Genomic DNA, 17,778 nt, shown 5'->3' with positions numbered 1-17,778 from the left:
ACATTCTAAGGTAAAGGAGCTAAATATTCCTATATTGACATTCTACTGAAATAGTGAAATATCACTTATCTTAAGAGGATCTAATGACTAGAAAATGGACCATTTTGGGGGACTTTGGATTGTATTGCCATTTCAAGGACACGCGTATTGCTCACTGTAAAGAATAAGATATGTTAGTTAGACTTATTCATTTGATAAACAAGCAGTGAATTTATCAGCACAAGAACATTCTCTCGTGAGCGCATGGAGCTTGGAGTGACAGCTCGTCATAGTGTTTAAACTATGTAAAAATATTCACTTCTGCTCATTACCCTGAGACCGTGAAGCCATTTCTTTCAACAACAGGGAAACAGCCTGTCAGCCGTAGACAGGGGCAAATGTGAATGACTCACCAACAGAGAAGCAACCCATGACTGCCTGCATACAGCCCTTGAGTGCCTCAGTGTCAGAAGAACAAAGATGTTTTTTATTGTATTTGTGGAAAGAAGACCCAAATGACAGTTACGTTCTAAGTTCAGCATCATAAGGAATGTAATGATTCTAGTTACCACCAGGGCTTGTACAGCTTCGATAGTATTAAAACATATATGATTATGCTTATATGCTTATAACTTAATGTGGTTCTGTAATGGATATTGGGTATTGTTGTCCTGGACACTTTCGGTAAATGTACAGTACAATAATAATACAGCTTTTACTACACTAAATGTTGTATTAAAGCCTTTTGTCCAGGTGATTTATATACAGAATTAAATGTGTTTGAAACCATTTGCATTCAAGCAGTTACTACAAACAGCCATCTTGCTCAAGGTAGTTAAATGTTGCTGGGGGTTAGGCTGCAGCTTGGTCAACTCCCTGTCCACTGTGCATTGTCACTGAAGATGAGTATATTTGCGTATAGTTGCATGTGCTCATGTAGGGATTGAGCAGTGGAGATGAGTTGCGGTAATCTAAAGCTCACAAATGAGACGCGCCATGGTGTTTTTCACAAGTGTGAGTTTTGCTGAGCAGCCGTGCAGAAAATGTTGTGGTCAGCACAGCCGGTGCAGGTGCACAGGGCGATCCACTGAACTGGGCGTGCGTGACGTGGGAGCCGACCTCCTCCCTCCCCTTCCTGGAGGGATATGCTCGGCCTTTCAGGAAGCGTATGTGCGCAGTTCTGATGCGATGGGATATCCTGAGACACCCTGTCCTCACCTCTGTTCCCACAGACCCCCATCACCTCTACAGGAGGCCATCACAGCACACTCAGCACTGACGACAGAGGACTTGCAAGAAAGACCTCCCTGTTTTGGAGCAGCATGTTGTGTAAATAAAGAAAGCACAGTGAGGCAAAATGATTGAATAAGCATTATAGCAGAGAGCATACAACAGGAATTAACACCCACATCGACCGTGGAAGGATTGAATATTACGATGAAGCTGCGGGAGGACTGCTCTCTGAGTTTACACTGTGTGGGAGCTGACCAAGCCTTTACTCACAAAGGATACAGTGCCACAGGTTTCTGGCAAAAGAAACACAAAAATATATGAAACCAAAACCCCCAAGAGCAAGCTTACAGTAAAGTAACCCTGAGTACACTTAAATGAGCTCACATTTACCATCTTACAGATACTCTATCCAAACTTTTGATCTTTTCCCACAAAGAATGACTTATGTCTCATTAAGCATCATTGTGGTTTTTGTACGTTGTGCATGCCTTTCATGGCTACTCTGCGGGTACATTTGAGAGAAAGTTTCCCTCTACCCCCTCTCTCTCTGTCTCTCTCTTTTTCTCTCTCTCTCTGTCTCTCTCTCTTTCTCTCTCTGTCTCTCTCTCCCTCTCTCTCTCTCACACACACACACACACACACACACACACAGAGTCACAGACACTCTCTCCCCTCTCCCCCCTCTAGTAACATCAGAGGGTGGTCACACTTGAACTTCAATAGAGCTCTGGCATGGCCCACCTACTTTTGATCCCATAATTACTGCTTGCCTAAGACATCAACATTATTACTCATCGAGGCAGGATACAATAACATCACAACCACACACACACACACACGCAAACACGCACACACACACACACACACACACAACACAACACTTCAAGAGAATCTCACATTTCGGTAAGGAAATATAAACTTCATGTATAATTCATCTGAAAGAACCACAGACTGTGTAATGCTCCTCTTTCTACTGTGATTTTGTCTGGTTTCTGGGGGAACAACTGAGACTGATCAACGCTGTGTTTTCAGCACTTGCTGAGAGTCATTGGGTTCAGCTCATCACCATGCTAAGTGCCCTTCCAATTACAAAAGGTAATTTTTCATAGAAGTGCCAATTTCACTCATTATTTATTTATCTGTCGCTTGCAAAAAGGTTCATATCTGTTATTCCACTGGGGATTTGCTACATGTAGAGATGGTTCATATCTGTTATTTCACTGGGGATTTGCTACATGTAGAGATGGTTCATATCTGTTATTCCACTGGGGATTTGCTACATGTAGAGATGGTTTATATCTGTTATTCCACTGGGGATTTGCTACATGTAGAGATGGTTCAATACTGCCCCCTTGTGAGTGACTGAAGTAAACTTACATGAGTTTGAGACACCTTCTGGGCATTGGTTAGTTGTGTGTGTGTGTGTGTGTGTGTGTGTGTGTGATAGAAATACAAAAAAGTGAAAAAGGAAGAGAGAAATCAAAAGATAGCTCCAGTATCACATCATAAGTGCAACACAGAGGAATTCTCCTGAAGCCTAATGAAATAACTAAATGGCATAGCGCATTAATACAGATAGAGATCTACTTTGGATGTTTATAAAGCCATATGTACTTTTGATTGTGTGTCTGACAGTGACAGTGACAGTGTCTGAACGTTTTAACATCTTGGCCAGACAGCCGTTTCATTCTGACCTGTGAGCACATTCATGATGAGCATCCTTGGATCCTTACCAGTAAAACAGCACCCACTCCCACAGATTAGGTCACGACCCAAATGATCAGGTGATGGAGGACAGTCTAGAGGGCTAAATCAATGAGTTACAGTCTGGACTGTTCTGGATAGATTCTTTAGATTAAATATGATGTATCTCAGTTCAGTTCATGTCCTTGAGTAAATTCTGTTTTATCAATAGCATTATTAGCCTTCTCTAAGAAGATCTAAAATCTGAAGAGAGCATTGATTAAAATGTAAATGTTCTGTAAGTACACCAAAACAATTGATTGAAAGGTGAGACATATTCACACAGTGATTTCCCTGCGGCGTAAGTATCTGTCCCTGCCAAGAAGTTATTTGTGAAAATTGTTGCATGTTGTATATTATTTTTAGCAGTTTTGATAGGAGTACACAAACAATGGATTAACAGCTCCCCAGCCCTCAGTAATTTACATTTCATCTAGAAAAACAATTCCCTAATGCAACTTAGCCTCCATATCACACAAGGGCCCGGAGCCTCAACATCTCCACATTAATCAGCAGAGCACAAATAAAGGAGGCAACATCCCGTAGGAACAAGGGAAGGTTGTGTGTGTGTGTGTGTGTGTGTGTGTGTGTGTGTGTGTGTGTGTGTGTGTGTGTGTGTGTGTGTGGTTATGAACAAGAATGTGTGTCATACAGCACATGTGTAATGAATGTGTATAATTGTGTGTGTGTATTTGTGTGTGTATAGATATGTTCAGAAGGCTATGTGCTAGTGAGCCCGTCTATGTGGATTTTTTACTGCAATGTAATATTTAGTGTAAGGGGGGAAAAAAACCTCCATCTTTAATAGCTCTGTGACCTACTTCTACTGCATAGTCAACTGTTTTGGCCAAGCGCATGGAGAGATGTCCTTAAAGCATCTTAATGTCAGTGACATGTCTCTTCATTATTCAGTGGCTGCCTGTCTGTCCCAGTTATCTTGGCTCTTAACTGTGCTTGACATGTCTCTTCTGCACGCCTTCTCTGTCAAGTTTGACAAAGACTACACATACAGTGTCAGACTACACATACAGTGTCAGACTACACATACAGTGTCAGACTACACATACAGTGTCAGACTACACATACAGTGTCAGACTACACATACAGTGTCAGACTACACATACAGTGTCAGACTACACATACAATGTCAGACTACACATACAGTGTCAGACTACACATACAATGTCAGACTACACATACAGTGTCAGACTACACATACAGTGTCAGACTACACATACAATGTCAGACTACACATACAATGTCAGACTACACATACAGTGTCAGACTACACATACAATGTCAGACTACACATACAGTGTCAGACTACACATACAGTGTCAGACTACACATACAATGTCAGACTACACATACAGTGTCAGACTACACATACAGTGTCAGACTACACATACAATGTCAGACTACACATACAATGTCAGACTACACATACAGTGTCAGACTACACATACAGTGTCAGACTACACATACAGTGTCAGACTACACATACAATGTCAGACTACACATACAATGTCAGACTACACATACAGTGTCAGACTACACATACAATGTCAGACTACACATACAATGTCAGACTACACATACAATGTCAGACTACACATACAATGTCAGACTACATAGCATTTTAATGAAGAGGTTGTCAACCAAAGGTCCCTGCTGGTTCACACTGTAACACCAGACAAAATATTTATAGATGCTCAATCCTGAACCCCCCAGGAATTTGCATCAAAATACTGGGACAGGCTGAAGAAGAATTATGAATAAAAACTATATTTTTGCATGGCACAAATTCATGGAGATGTCGCCTGGTGGATGCAATATGTCATTTAGTGAAGACACATCTCAAACAAAGTGATTAAAACTTCACTGTGATGCTTGTTGCTGTTGATGTTGCTTTTACTGTAATGATGTTTATTAAAGATGATGTCCTTGATTCAATGTTGGTTTTGTGAAAGGTTGCTATCTACAGTATCTGTGCCAGTGAAATGACACCCCTCCCCTCTGTGGTCCTGAAGCACTGTGGACTGGCTGGGATTGTTTCCGGCTCGGTCTGAACCACACTTGGTTTCGCGTTTACAGAGCCAGCCAGGACTGTATACGAAGCCCATTTTTTAGTGAAATCACTGAATCGAGATGACCATGAGGAGGAGCAATTTGCTGAATTTAAGTAGTAGAGTATGAAGAAAAAGTGTGTGGGATTGGAATTGCAGACTGCAGCTTTAAATAATATCATCTACCATAATATAGTCATGCTAGCACCTCAAAGCCCAACATGGTAAAGATAAGAGACCACCAAACCTTTATGTTATCAATAAAAACTTGAATATGTTGTACATCTGTGCATTATGTGTGTTTGCTAATGAAGTATAAACCCACAATATATCCACACATGTTTTAGGAGTGCTGGAAAAGTGCTGACTATCATGTCAGCCATGCCAACACAAGAGAAAAGCCACTACATTGAAAATGAAATAATTGTGAGAGAGACAGTTCATTATGCTTAAACTCCCTACACTTTGAAGGTTGGCATTCTGATGATGTGAGAACAATTCAATGCAGATACAATATGTCAATTGCAGGGCTCAGGCAATAAACATTAGATGAAGAAAACACCTTGCTGCATTACTGTCTTGACTAAAAAGCACATAAAAAAGCACATCTTGCAAATATGCAAGAATGTAATCTGGATAGACCTTTGGTCTAAGATATGACCTGAGACCTAAGATATGGTTTTACAAGACAATAAAATGGAACTTTTTGACCCCACATATCAGTGGTTAGTATAGAATAATAACCAAGACCATTGAGAGCATCCTCTCCAGCTGTATCGCTGTGTGGGGCGGAAGCTGCACTGAATACAACAGGAAAGCCCTGCAGCGCATAGTGAACACAGCTGGAAGGATCATTGGTGCTTCACTCCCCTCCCTGAAGGACATTTACACCACCCACCTCACCCGCAAGGCGACCAAAATTGTGAGTGATGCAAGTCACCCCGCTCACAATCTGTTTGATCTACTGCCCTCTGGAAAGAGGTACAGAAGCCTGCGCTCCCGCACTACCAGACTCACCAACAGCTTCATACACCAAGCTGTAAGGATGCTGAACTCTCTCCCTCCTCTCCCCCCTCCACCCTCAGCTACATAACATCCTGGACATTGGACCCACAATGGCCGCCAGCACTACTCCACTTGCACACTTGCACACTTGCACACTTTACAACTTGGTGTTGTTGTCCTGAAAACACAACACTTCTGCTGCTCTTACATAACTTGCACCACTATGCCACTTTCTTTATTACTTAGGTCAAACAGAACTACCCAAGCCTTTTATTGGCCTGACTTTGCACTAGTATTTTATTGACTGTCCATGCACAATTTCAACCAATTTTTGCTGCTCTTATTTTTTCATTATTATATGTGCCCTCTTATTTACTTATTTACTTACTTTTTTGTTTACTTGAATGTTATGTCTGTCTGTGGACTTAAATTGGTAAAATATGTTTTGTCTTCACCGTGGGATAGTGAGAAACGTAATTTCGATCTCTTTGTATGTCTGGAACATGTGAAGAAATTGACAATAAAGCTGACTTTGACTTTGACTTTGAAAAAAAAAGACAAGAAAAATACTATTCCCAATCTGCATGGCCAAGCAAGAAAATAGCAATGCTGTATACACAGAGGTTAATAAACAATAAGCAGGAGATAAATATATTTCCAAACTTGGACACAATTTCAAGAGTTTTGTTAAACCTGTTTGCAATTAGACTATGGCCTACTTATTATATGGTATATCATGGGTTTGACACACTCACAAGCGAACACACACACACACACACACACACACACACACACAGACAGACACACACACACACCATTACCCCCCCCCCCCCCCCCACACACACACACACACACACACACAGAAGCACACATACAACACACAAAAGCAAAAAGACACATGCACATACTCATTTACAATTTTTTTCAACTGCTTACACACTAAATCTTTGCTTGTCACACAATTTTCTAAACATGTCTTCCAAACATCATAACCCCAAACCAAATCTGCAAAACCATACACTTATTGTCAGTGTTTAACTCAGTTTTCAATGTACTAAAACCCATTTTGCAAAACACCACACACAATTTTCTACCTAACACACAAAAATCTAACAGGAAGTAGTAACTTGATTTCGTTTTTCAAACACAACCCATCAAAATACCACACTAAATCACCAGTGCTTCACTCTCTTTCTTCACGTGTAAATACTCATTACTTTACTGGACACCATCCAATCATTGCCTTAGTATAGGCCTATGAATAGATATACTCTCTCTATAGACCCTTTCAATCTGCTCCTACGATTTCCGGTTGAAATATTCAGAACCAATGGTATCTACAGAGAGAAGTTGAAATATACAGTAAAATTCAAGCAATATTGAAACCAAAAAAATAGTGATTTTTCCCAAATAATTTGCTGTTGCGAATACAGTATTTTACAGCCAGCAAAAAAAACCCAAAGCAAAATACAATGCCCACCAGATTTTCATGGAGTTTTGAAAAAGTTGATTTTGCCTAAGACGGAAATGACTGACTACTATTAAATTACTTTACTTCTTTCAAACAAAAGTGTGTGTGTGTGTGTGAGCTAAGGGTAACTTGGGGAGAAACAAAAATAGAGTAAAAAAGACAAGGTTTACAGATTACTGTAATTTTACTGAACATTTCAACCGCAAATCCTCTTAAAAAGGGTCCATACCTACAGTACATATAGAGTATGTCTACTGTATTCATAGGCCTATACTAAGGCATGATTGGATGGTGTCCAGTAAAGTAATGACTTTACACGTGAAGAGAGATAGTGAAGCACTGGTGATTTAGTGTTTCGTTTTAATGGGTTGTGTTTGAAAAATGAAATCAAGTTACTTCAAGTTACTGTAAATTTTTGTGTGTTAAGTAGAAAATTGTGTATGCTGTTTTAAAAAATGTCATTTAATAAATTGAAAACTGAGTCAAACACTGAGAATTAGTGTATGGTTTTGCAGATTTGGTGTGGGGTTATGATGTTTGGACGACATGTTTAGAAAATTGTGTGTCAAGCAAAGGTTTAGTGAGTAAGCAGTTGAAAAAAAAGTAACATGATTCTCTGCCTGGTGAATAGTATACAGCCGGGACCTACTGGTTAGCGCTTCGGACTTGCAACCAGAGGGTTGTTGGTTGGAACCCCGACCAGTAGAATGCGGCTGAAGTGCCCTTGAGCAAGACACCTAACCCCTCACTGCTCCCTGAGCGCTGCTGTTGTAGCAGGCAGCTCACTGCGTCGGGATTAGTGTGTGCTTCACCTCACTGTGTGTTCACTGTGTGCTGAGTGTGTTTCACTAATTCACGGATTGGGCTAAATGCAGAGACTAAATTTCCCTCACGGGATCAAAAAAGTATATATATATATATATATAGTATGTATATATATATATACGTATACTGTACAGTACAGTGGGTGACAGTCAGAGTCCGCGGTGGACAGCAACTTGTTCAGGGTGGTTTTCTCTGCCACTGAGCTCAGTGCCAACAACAGAGCCAGCTGTCCTGCAGCCTCCATCTTCTTACAGTTTTTGCCCATTGCTTGCACTTTTTGCAGAACTTTGGCTCATTGTGTCAACTTTACACACAAGCGCACAAGACACTGGGAAATAAATAATTCACTACAGTGCAACCGGAAAGTTTTCAGACCCTTTTAAGTTTTCCACATTTTGTTATGTTTCAGACTCTTCTTTACGCTTCTCTCATCCTCTAAAGGAACTCTGGATGTCATTCATAGTGACCATTGGGTCCTTGGTTACCTGTCTGACCAAGGCCATCTGTCTCGGATTCCTCAGTTTGGCTGAGCGGCCAGATCTAGGAAGACTGTTGGTTGTTCCAAACTTTTCCATTTGAGAATGATGGAGGCTACCGTGCTTTTGGGCACTTATAATGCTGCAGAAATGTTCTTGTATCCACCAGATCTGTGTCTTCACACAACCCTGTCTTGCAGATTTACGGACAATTCTCTCGACCCTTGTGGATTGGTTTTAACTCTCATGTACACCATCAACTGTGAGACCATATATAAAAGGATGCGTGCCTCTCCTAATAAATTCCAGTGAATTCATTTAGGCACAGGTAGACTCTAATCAAGTTGTAGAAGCATCTCAAGGACCATTGATTGAAGTAGGAGGCACCAGAGCTCAATTGCAAGCGTCATAACAAAGGGTCTGAATACTTATATAAATGGAATATTTCAGTCTTTTATTTTTTAGAAATTTACGAAACACTCCAACAATGAGTGTTGTGAGTGTAGAGTATTGTGTGTAGATTGATGAGAAAAAAACATGAATGGAATCCATTTTAAGATGAGTCTGAAAAATAACAAAATGTGGAAAACTTGAAAGGGTCTGAAAACTTTCTGGTTGCACTGTATGTCAAATTGAAACTCTGCTATCAAAACCTAATCCTTTGTCAAAATGTCACTCTGATGACAATATGATAGACACTTGCATCATATGAATACACTTTCAGATTAGCAGCAACACACTAGTGTACTTTATATAAAACACTGCAGTCTTTAATTTTCACTGATTTTTTTCAGTTTATCAGTTAGGATTCTGTGACGCTCAAGGCAACACTTACAGTTTTTGTTATTTATTTTTTTTAACAAAGGTTTAGACAAAAAACAAAAATTAAAGTACTGTAAGGTTACAAATGATACCAACTCAATACTGTACATCACAGTACTATACTTTACACTACAGTAAAGTTAATGCAGTAAGACAAAAAAATACTGTAAAACCAAAAATACACTACTGTAAAACAGGCTTAGATGTGATGGACTCTCTGCCCAGCTTCCCTCATTGTCAGGCCATGATTCATCCATTCAGGCCATGATTCACATGATTTACCAAAGTTTCTCTGAAATATTGTTCCGTGCATAGCCTCCTCGACCACCTCCTACTCCTCTCTCTCTTTGTCTTCCTCTGCCTCTTGCTCTACCTGCCTCCATGCTTGCAAAATGGTGTATTAATCAAGCACCATGTAGTCTGCATTGATAATCAAGGTGCTTGATTTATTACACCTGTGGAAAGGGACCTGATGAAACCCATGAATAATGTTCAAGCAATAAGCAAAAACTGTAATACTGTCTCCCCAGCACAACACAGCATAGTAGAGAATGCTAGGTGACTGACTGGTAGAACATGAGCAGGAGTTTGCTACAGATGTTGATGGACCCCTAGCCTCCTCAGGAAATAGATGCATTGTATAAAGTGTATATTTGCTATGTATGTTTGCTGACCAGTCCAGTTCAGGTACTTGTATACCCTGACTACTTCCACATCGACCCCCTCACTGGAGACAGGTGCAGAGGGCTAGACGTCCAGAAGTCACCACCACCTCTTGTCTTGGAAGTGTTCAGCTGCAGAGAGTCAGACCTACACCACTTCACAAGTCCCAAGTCCTCAACCAGGCTCCTACAGACCCCTGTCCTTCCCTATTCATGGGTTTCATCAGGTCCCTTTCCACAGGTGTATTAATCAAGCACCATGCAGTCTGCATTGATAATCAAGATGCTTGATTTTATACACGTGTAAGGGACCTGATGAAACCCATGAATAGCCACAATTTGCAGTGTCATCAGAGGATTTCTGCATGTGGCATGTTGCAAGGTTGTAACTGAAGTCAGACGTGTAAAAGGGTGAACAGGACAGGGGAAAGAACAGACCCCTGTGGTGCGCCAGTGCTGCTTACCACAGTCTCAGGGGGGCAGTCCGTCAACCTGACAAACTGAAACTGTGGTCTCTCTGTGAGGTAGTTTGTTTTCCAGGACACCGGGTGGGAGTCCACCCTAATCTGCACCAGCTTGTCTCTCAGCGGGAGGGGTTGGATGGTGTTGAAAGCACTGGAGAAATCAAAGTACATGATTCTCACAGCCCTGCTCCCTTTATCCAGGTGAGAGTACAGTATGCCCTGTGTAGCAGAGAATGGCATCTTCCCTCACCTTCTCCCTATCAAAGACTTCCTCCATCACATCTTCAGAAGAGAATACTCTGGGCTGAGAGTTTGAGACCACTGAAATAGACGTTTGCCCTGTCCTCCTGCATTGCTTGTATCTGCCCAATGGCCACTTTTCTGTCCCTTTTGCACAAACAAGATTCTACTGTACCATCAGTTTCTTGAGAACTTTAACCATCTGTTTCCTGAATCAGCAGAATGCATGGAAACTGTTTTGTGGTTCCCTGCAACATTACTCAAAAAGTTGCCTCATGTACTGCATCATCCATATCTATGCCCATTGGTGTCAATATAACCCCATTTAGCACTTACACAGTACCCAAAAACAACTAACCTGATCAACAGCTTTGCAGTGCAATATCATTCTGGGCATGCATTGACAGTGACTTCATTCTCTGTATACTATATGTCAGTGTACCATACCATGAGTTTGAAGCCGTTATTTTAACACTTTTTGCATAATTTGGCTCATTATGTCAAAACACACAGCCATAAGACATAGCACTTGGAGATAAACAACTCACATATGCCAAAATGAAACACTGCAATCAAAACTCAACAATCTTTTCTAAAAATGTAATTATTGCAACAAAACACATATGCACTGTTTGAATTACTCTTTCAAATCAACAGCAATACACTGATGTGTTTTATATAAAACACTGCAGTCTTTGTGTTTCTATAGTTATTGTCGTTTTCTCAGACTCAGTCTTCTGTGAAACTCAAGAGTAGAATTTCTGCAGTAATCAACTAACATTTTTTGCATCATGTTTTAATAGGATCCAACTAACCAATGTAATACTGTGTAAGTGAATGAACTCTAAACAAAACAAAAATGCACTAACAAAACAAAAGTAAAAAAAAACAATCACTGGAGAAACTGCTATTGTTTTTTTCCCCTTGTATGTATGGGGGTGTGGGGGTTATGGATCCTGTCTGTTCTCAATGATAACAGATTTCACTGTGTCACAAGTGTCTAAGAAATCGTATGTAGTGTTTCACAATACTGTAAGTGTGTTCGATTTTAGTGTGTAAACAATGGGCAAAAATGTAAGGTAATATAACTGCATTGGATTGCTTGATTTTTAAAATTATTTATTATTATTTTATTTTTTACTTTTTATTATTTGTTAATTTGTTGGTTTATGTCTTGGTGTCACGGTACGCTGGAGACAAAATACCTTTTGTGGCCCTCTGCTGTGACTCACAATTGAGTAACAAAGGGAAGAACTAGCCTCTACTACTCCTCCTGTCCTCATCCATTGTCCTGTCGCCATCTTCTCCAGACTCTTCATCCCTGTCCTTCTGCTCTTTTAGCTGTGTATATATATATATATATTGACACATGTAACATCACTGCCTTTGCAGAAACAATAATTAGTACAGGCTAGGCCTGCAGCTGCACAGCTGCACTTTCCAGATACATGTATACACCGTTTTAACCCAGCTTTGCAGTTACTGCTGATAACATCTAACAAATCAGCAGGAGCAACAGGACTTGAATCGAGGGTGGGCAAGTTCCTCTCCTTCCTTCATACCTGTCTTCTTACTCCATCCAAACGCGGTGATATCCACAGCCGGTGGATCAGGGTGGTCTGCTGCTTTCCAAAGCAGCACCTGTAGATGGGCACGTTTTCCATGGAGGAGTAAGTTGCGTTCTGTAGGAGACGGTGTCTTCAGTGCTGGAGGAGCCGGGAATGGGAGGCCTCACCGCCAGGGATGGATTACTGCACGGGCCTACCGAGCCCAGGGTCAGGGGGCCCTGAAGCCCAAGCCTTTGCATGAAATCATTGCCTCATATCAACACATCAGGATGTATGGTGTATGAATCTGATTGAATTTAGTCCATCCCCAAAATGCACCAGTATACAGGAAATCACATCAAACAAATTAAAACATTTCTGAGGAAGGACCCCCAAACCCCCCTTCCACATGCGACAATTAGTGGGGGGCCCTTAATACATCTGGGCCCGAAAGTTCATAATCCGTCCATGCTCACCGCTAGGTGGAGGCCCAAGCAAAAGGATCCAAAGACAGCCCTTGTAAGGGGTACTAAGAAGCTTACAGAGGCCTTCAGTAGAATCCGCGGGAGGAGACCAGCCGTCGCCTGGGCCTGGCTACAGGAGGAGTGCTAGCCTGAAGAGGATCTCGATGCAGTGGACACGGCGGAGAAGGGCTTCACGCGACCTTGGAAGATGAGGTGGTGACGCCGACCTGCTTCACCGTGAGAAGACCTTGAGCCCCTGGCCCCGCCAGGCAGCTTTAGGTTGGAGTTGGCGGTGGCCCTGTCTGCGGAGCAGAGCAGAGGTGGAGCGGCAAGGAGGTGGTGCCTTGAGGATGGACGGTTGGCGGAGCCGTTTGAGGCACGACGGTTGGGCAGCTCCGGCGGAAGGGCCCTCTGAAAAACGGAACTCTAAGCCTTTGGGTGCGTGTGGGAGGCACCATGCTGTGCGGGTGCCTGTTCTTGTTGGCCTGTTCGCTGGCGCTCTTTAGAAAAATAAGGGGAAAAAAAGTTTGTTGTGTGAAATCTGATGGCACGAGCCAGAGAGAAGGTCTACGTCTTGGCGCGACCCTGGTGGAGTGGAGCGGCCGGGAGCAGCGGAGGACCGCTATGCAACGAGGCAGCAGAGGAGGGATGCCAACATCGGTAGCTGTAGCCCGATTGCCCGCGTGGTCCGGCTACGATGGAGCTGGAGTCTGCTGCCTCGACTGGCGAGACGACGGAGCAGAGCGTTGGAGGTGCGGTGCCAGTTATGGTGTTCAGTGGTGGGGAGTCTGTGCCAGTGGAGGCTAGGCCCCGCCAGGTGTTGGAGGAACGTTGTGGTGGTGCACACTGCGAAAGTGCGACCTGAGGGCGTTCTCTGAAGGGAGCTGGGGACGAGCGGCGACAGGCCAGGTGACTGCCAGCACTACCCGCATTGGGCTGCTGGTGGTTGTGGTTCCCCTGGGTGAGTAGGGCTCTTGCGGTGTGTGCACCCCACCTGCTGTGTGGCAGTGCCAGAGACTTTGCTGGACTGAATGTGCCAAGGATGGCAATGGCGTTGGGGGAGCTGTGTAACGTCAGCGTGCTGGACTGTGCTTGAGATTCCCACAATGTTTCGCGCTGGGGATTCTGGGAGAACTTTGGGGTTGTTATTATGTGTGCCTGTATGGTGCGGCTGCATCCAACCCTATGTGTGTAAGGTGCGAGTGTTCTTGACTCCCCTGGCGTGTGCTATGTTCTGTGCCGATGTCCCTGCTCCCGACCTTTAATAAAGCTTTTGATTAGACAACGCTGTCTCATCAATCATTACACTATTAAATCTGCTTAGCATCATTAGCATGCTGCACATATTTGTTAAAGCTCTTGCATTTAAGTTGAGTGATCATCTCAATACCAACGTTTCCCAAAAGGGCTTGTCCCTACGAGAAGAGTATTATCTTAAACACACATGAGGAAACTTAACAGTCCAATCAGTAGACTATGATAAGCTAGCCAACTATGCTTCTTTGTGTACAATATTTCCAGGCTTCAACCAGAGAAGCTGAATGTGGTAGAGTTGTAATAGAAATAGTAGGCCTAAGCTATAGGCTAATCTGCATAAAGTGTGCTGTCATAAATATCAGACATTCAGTATTCTCTCTTTTAATATCAGGATATAAAATAATACAGATATATTATATTGTAATCCTCTGGTGTTCTAAGGTAGGCTATTGAAATGTCTATCCGACCCCTCCAAAACAATCGAGGTTCGTATCAAACCGTGGGTCAAAAATTGTGATACGAACCGAATTGTTAGGTTGGTGTATCATTACAGCCCTACTGCATATCGCTACAGCCCTATCCTCCAAAAATCTGTCTAAATTGGACCAAAGTTTTTAGCAAAATCAGGTTAATGAGAGTAAAAACGTGACCAAACCAAGTTAAAATAGTGATTTTGAATCTGGAAAATGTCAGATATGGATTATGCTAATTTATGCTAATTAGCTCAATTACACAAATTGCCCAACATATGCAAATTAGCATCCGGCAGTTTCTGCATGCTGGGAACCCATACTATATATTTCCATCATAAAACTTTGGTGTACTCAACATTTCCGGATCCACAATGGGGCTCTATGGGCTGTCCACCGGACTATTACGCTTCTCTCATCCTTTAAAGAAACTCTGGATGTCATTCATAGTGACCATTGGTTATTTGTCTGACCTTCGTCCTGGATTACTCAGTTCGGCTGAACGGCCAGATCTAGGAAGACTAGTTGTTCCAAAATTTTCCATTTGAGAATGATGGAGGCTACTGTGCTCTGGGCACTTCCAATGCTGCAGAAATTTTCTTATATCCTTCCTCAGATCAGTCTTCACACAACCCTGTCTCGCAGGTCTACGGACAATTCTCTCGACCTCGTGGCTTGGTTTTCATTCTAACATACACCATCAACTGTGAGACCTTGTACAAAGCAAGGCCATAGCCATGATGTCAACATTGGGGGGGACCAAATCTGTGGTGCGGTGTGAATTTCAATAACAAAATTTCAATTCACATTTCCTACCATGCAGAAATATTATTAAAATCACAAACATGTCATTAGTTAAGTCAGTCAATTAGGATATACCAAACTTTTGAGGGACATAGGCACGGATGGATTATGAACCTCTGGGCATAGATGCAAAAAAAACCCTCCCCTGTTAAGATAGGGGCACCCGGGGGCATACTTCCCCGGAAGACTTAAAAAAAATGACCCTTTATAATTATGACGACTTGTGAGTTTTGTGGAAATAGAAGAGAGGGGCAGAGAAGCAACTTCACACAGTCTTAGGCTTCAGGGCCCCCTGAGCTCTTGGGCCCAGTAGGTCCATTCAATAATCCATCCCTGGATATAGACCTGTGGTATGACTCCATTTGTCCAAAATGTATATTTTAAAAGAAAATGCAAACTAGAGTATCTTTGATAACCTCTATATTACACTGAATGCTTACTCATAGGTTTGGACCTATAGCCCAATCATATTTTGTATTTTGATTTTATTATTCTGGCAGCTAATCACACAATTTTAAGGTAGTTTGAAAGGGATGGGATTCAAGATAGGCTAGCATACTAAGTCAGGTCCCTCTTCTGTCTGACTCACCTCAACCCTATGCATTATAGGCTGGTTTCTGACAGAAATTACGTTTTGTGTTAACATGTAGAAACACAGCCTTTATTTGGTGAATAGAGGTGGAAATTCCTTTCTTTGCTTATTGTCCGCGATTCACATTAACTGTAGGCTATCACCGCCATTGTAAAAGTTTTTTCAACTTTTGTGCCGTCGCCACATTTGAGTGCTACGTTTTGCCTGCATGGATGCGCGATTGAGCGCGTATCTAAATGTAACATGCAAGATGCAATAACCATTTCTAAGAGGCTTATAAACCGGTTCAGAAATGAATGACACAGGCACGCACAAATTCAAATAAAAGGACACTTTCGCTTTCATTGCGAGAAAATAGGCAGGGGCGCAGCTACCCATTTTTTGAGGGGTATGCAACAACAAATTGCCCCCCTCCCCACAAAAAACACAAACAACTAAAGTAAAACAAAAGGCCAATAATGTATTACATATTATTATTTTTTTAAGAAATTCTGCCGATTTGAACTTGAAGTAGGCCTATTGTAAAATGTCGCATTGTCACTGTAAGAGTCTCTAAACGGTTCTCATAACGTCCTTTTGCCAGCTGTTGCCCACAAAGGATAAGGCTGATCCAACTCTAGCCTTTGTTTGCGCCACAATGACAGCACAATATTAAGTTATTACAAGGAGTCTTCATTGTTAGGAAATGGAAACATGTAATGAGTTGGTGCTAGTGAGACATTTCTGTTTGCAGTTTGCCATTAAAAGTGCAGTATGAGCATGGTAACCACCTAGCTATCTGAACGGAATAGGCTATGTTTCAATCGGCATATGCTTAGCAAACGCTAGTTAGTCTGGTAACATGAATAACATGAACATGAAACGTGTGCCTCCAAGCACAGACGTCACACTTTAAATCCTACCTGTTGCTTTTCACCATCCACTTATTTAACTACTGTCGCATCCCTTGACATGCCATCTCATTTTCCCTTTCTTTTTATATTTTTAGCCCCCAACAGCTTTTTTGCTTTATCCATCTTTTTCCATAGACGAAAACTCACTACTCGTACCTGCTCACTCAGTGCTCACGGCGCCCCCACTCCCTCTTTTATGTCAAAATTCTATGATAGAATCTTATGAGATAGGGTGCCTACTCTAGCCTGTTAGTGTTCTAAAATGTTATTTAACATTGAGGAAATGCAGAAATTGATTGATGATTTAGAAACGTACAACAGTAGCTACATATAGAATATATCAAATATAGTATTATTATTATTATTATTATTACCATCGCTTTGGCGCCCCCATGGTACTGCGCCCCTATGCGCCGCATATAACGCATATAACGCATACCCACTTTTTGCGCCACTGAAAATAGGCTACAATATGGAATTGCTTCAAAGTTCCCTTTGAGTCTGATCAGCTTCAAAAATGAATGGGGTTTCCTTAGACAGTGCTACACCTTTCCAACAAGTTTTGGGAGAATTGTACCGGTATCTTTTGCGATATTGTTGACAGCCCGCACCGCAGGAGGGTACAGGAAGCTTTTGATAGCGCACGACTCAAACGATAAACGCAAAACCTCCAGGACAAACCACTCACAGTGTAGGCTACTCTCTCTGAAACCATCAACAGGTCACTAATTTGTGCGTTATTTACGTTTGATTGCATTTCAGATG

Source organism: Alosa sapidissima, chromosome 8, assembly GCF_018492685.1.
Source record: "Alosa sapidissima isolate fAloSap1 chromosome 8, fAloSap1.pri, whole genome shotgun sequence".
Classification (NCBI taxonomy): domain Eukaryota; kingdom Metazoa; phylum Chordata; class Actinopteri; order Clupeiformes; family Clupeidae; genus Alosa; species Alosa sapidissima.
Note: the sequence above shows the minus strand (reverse complement) of the source record.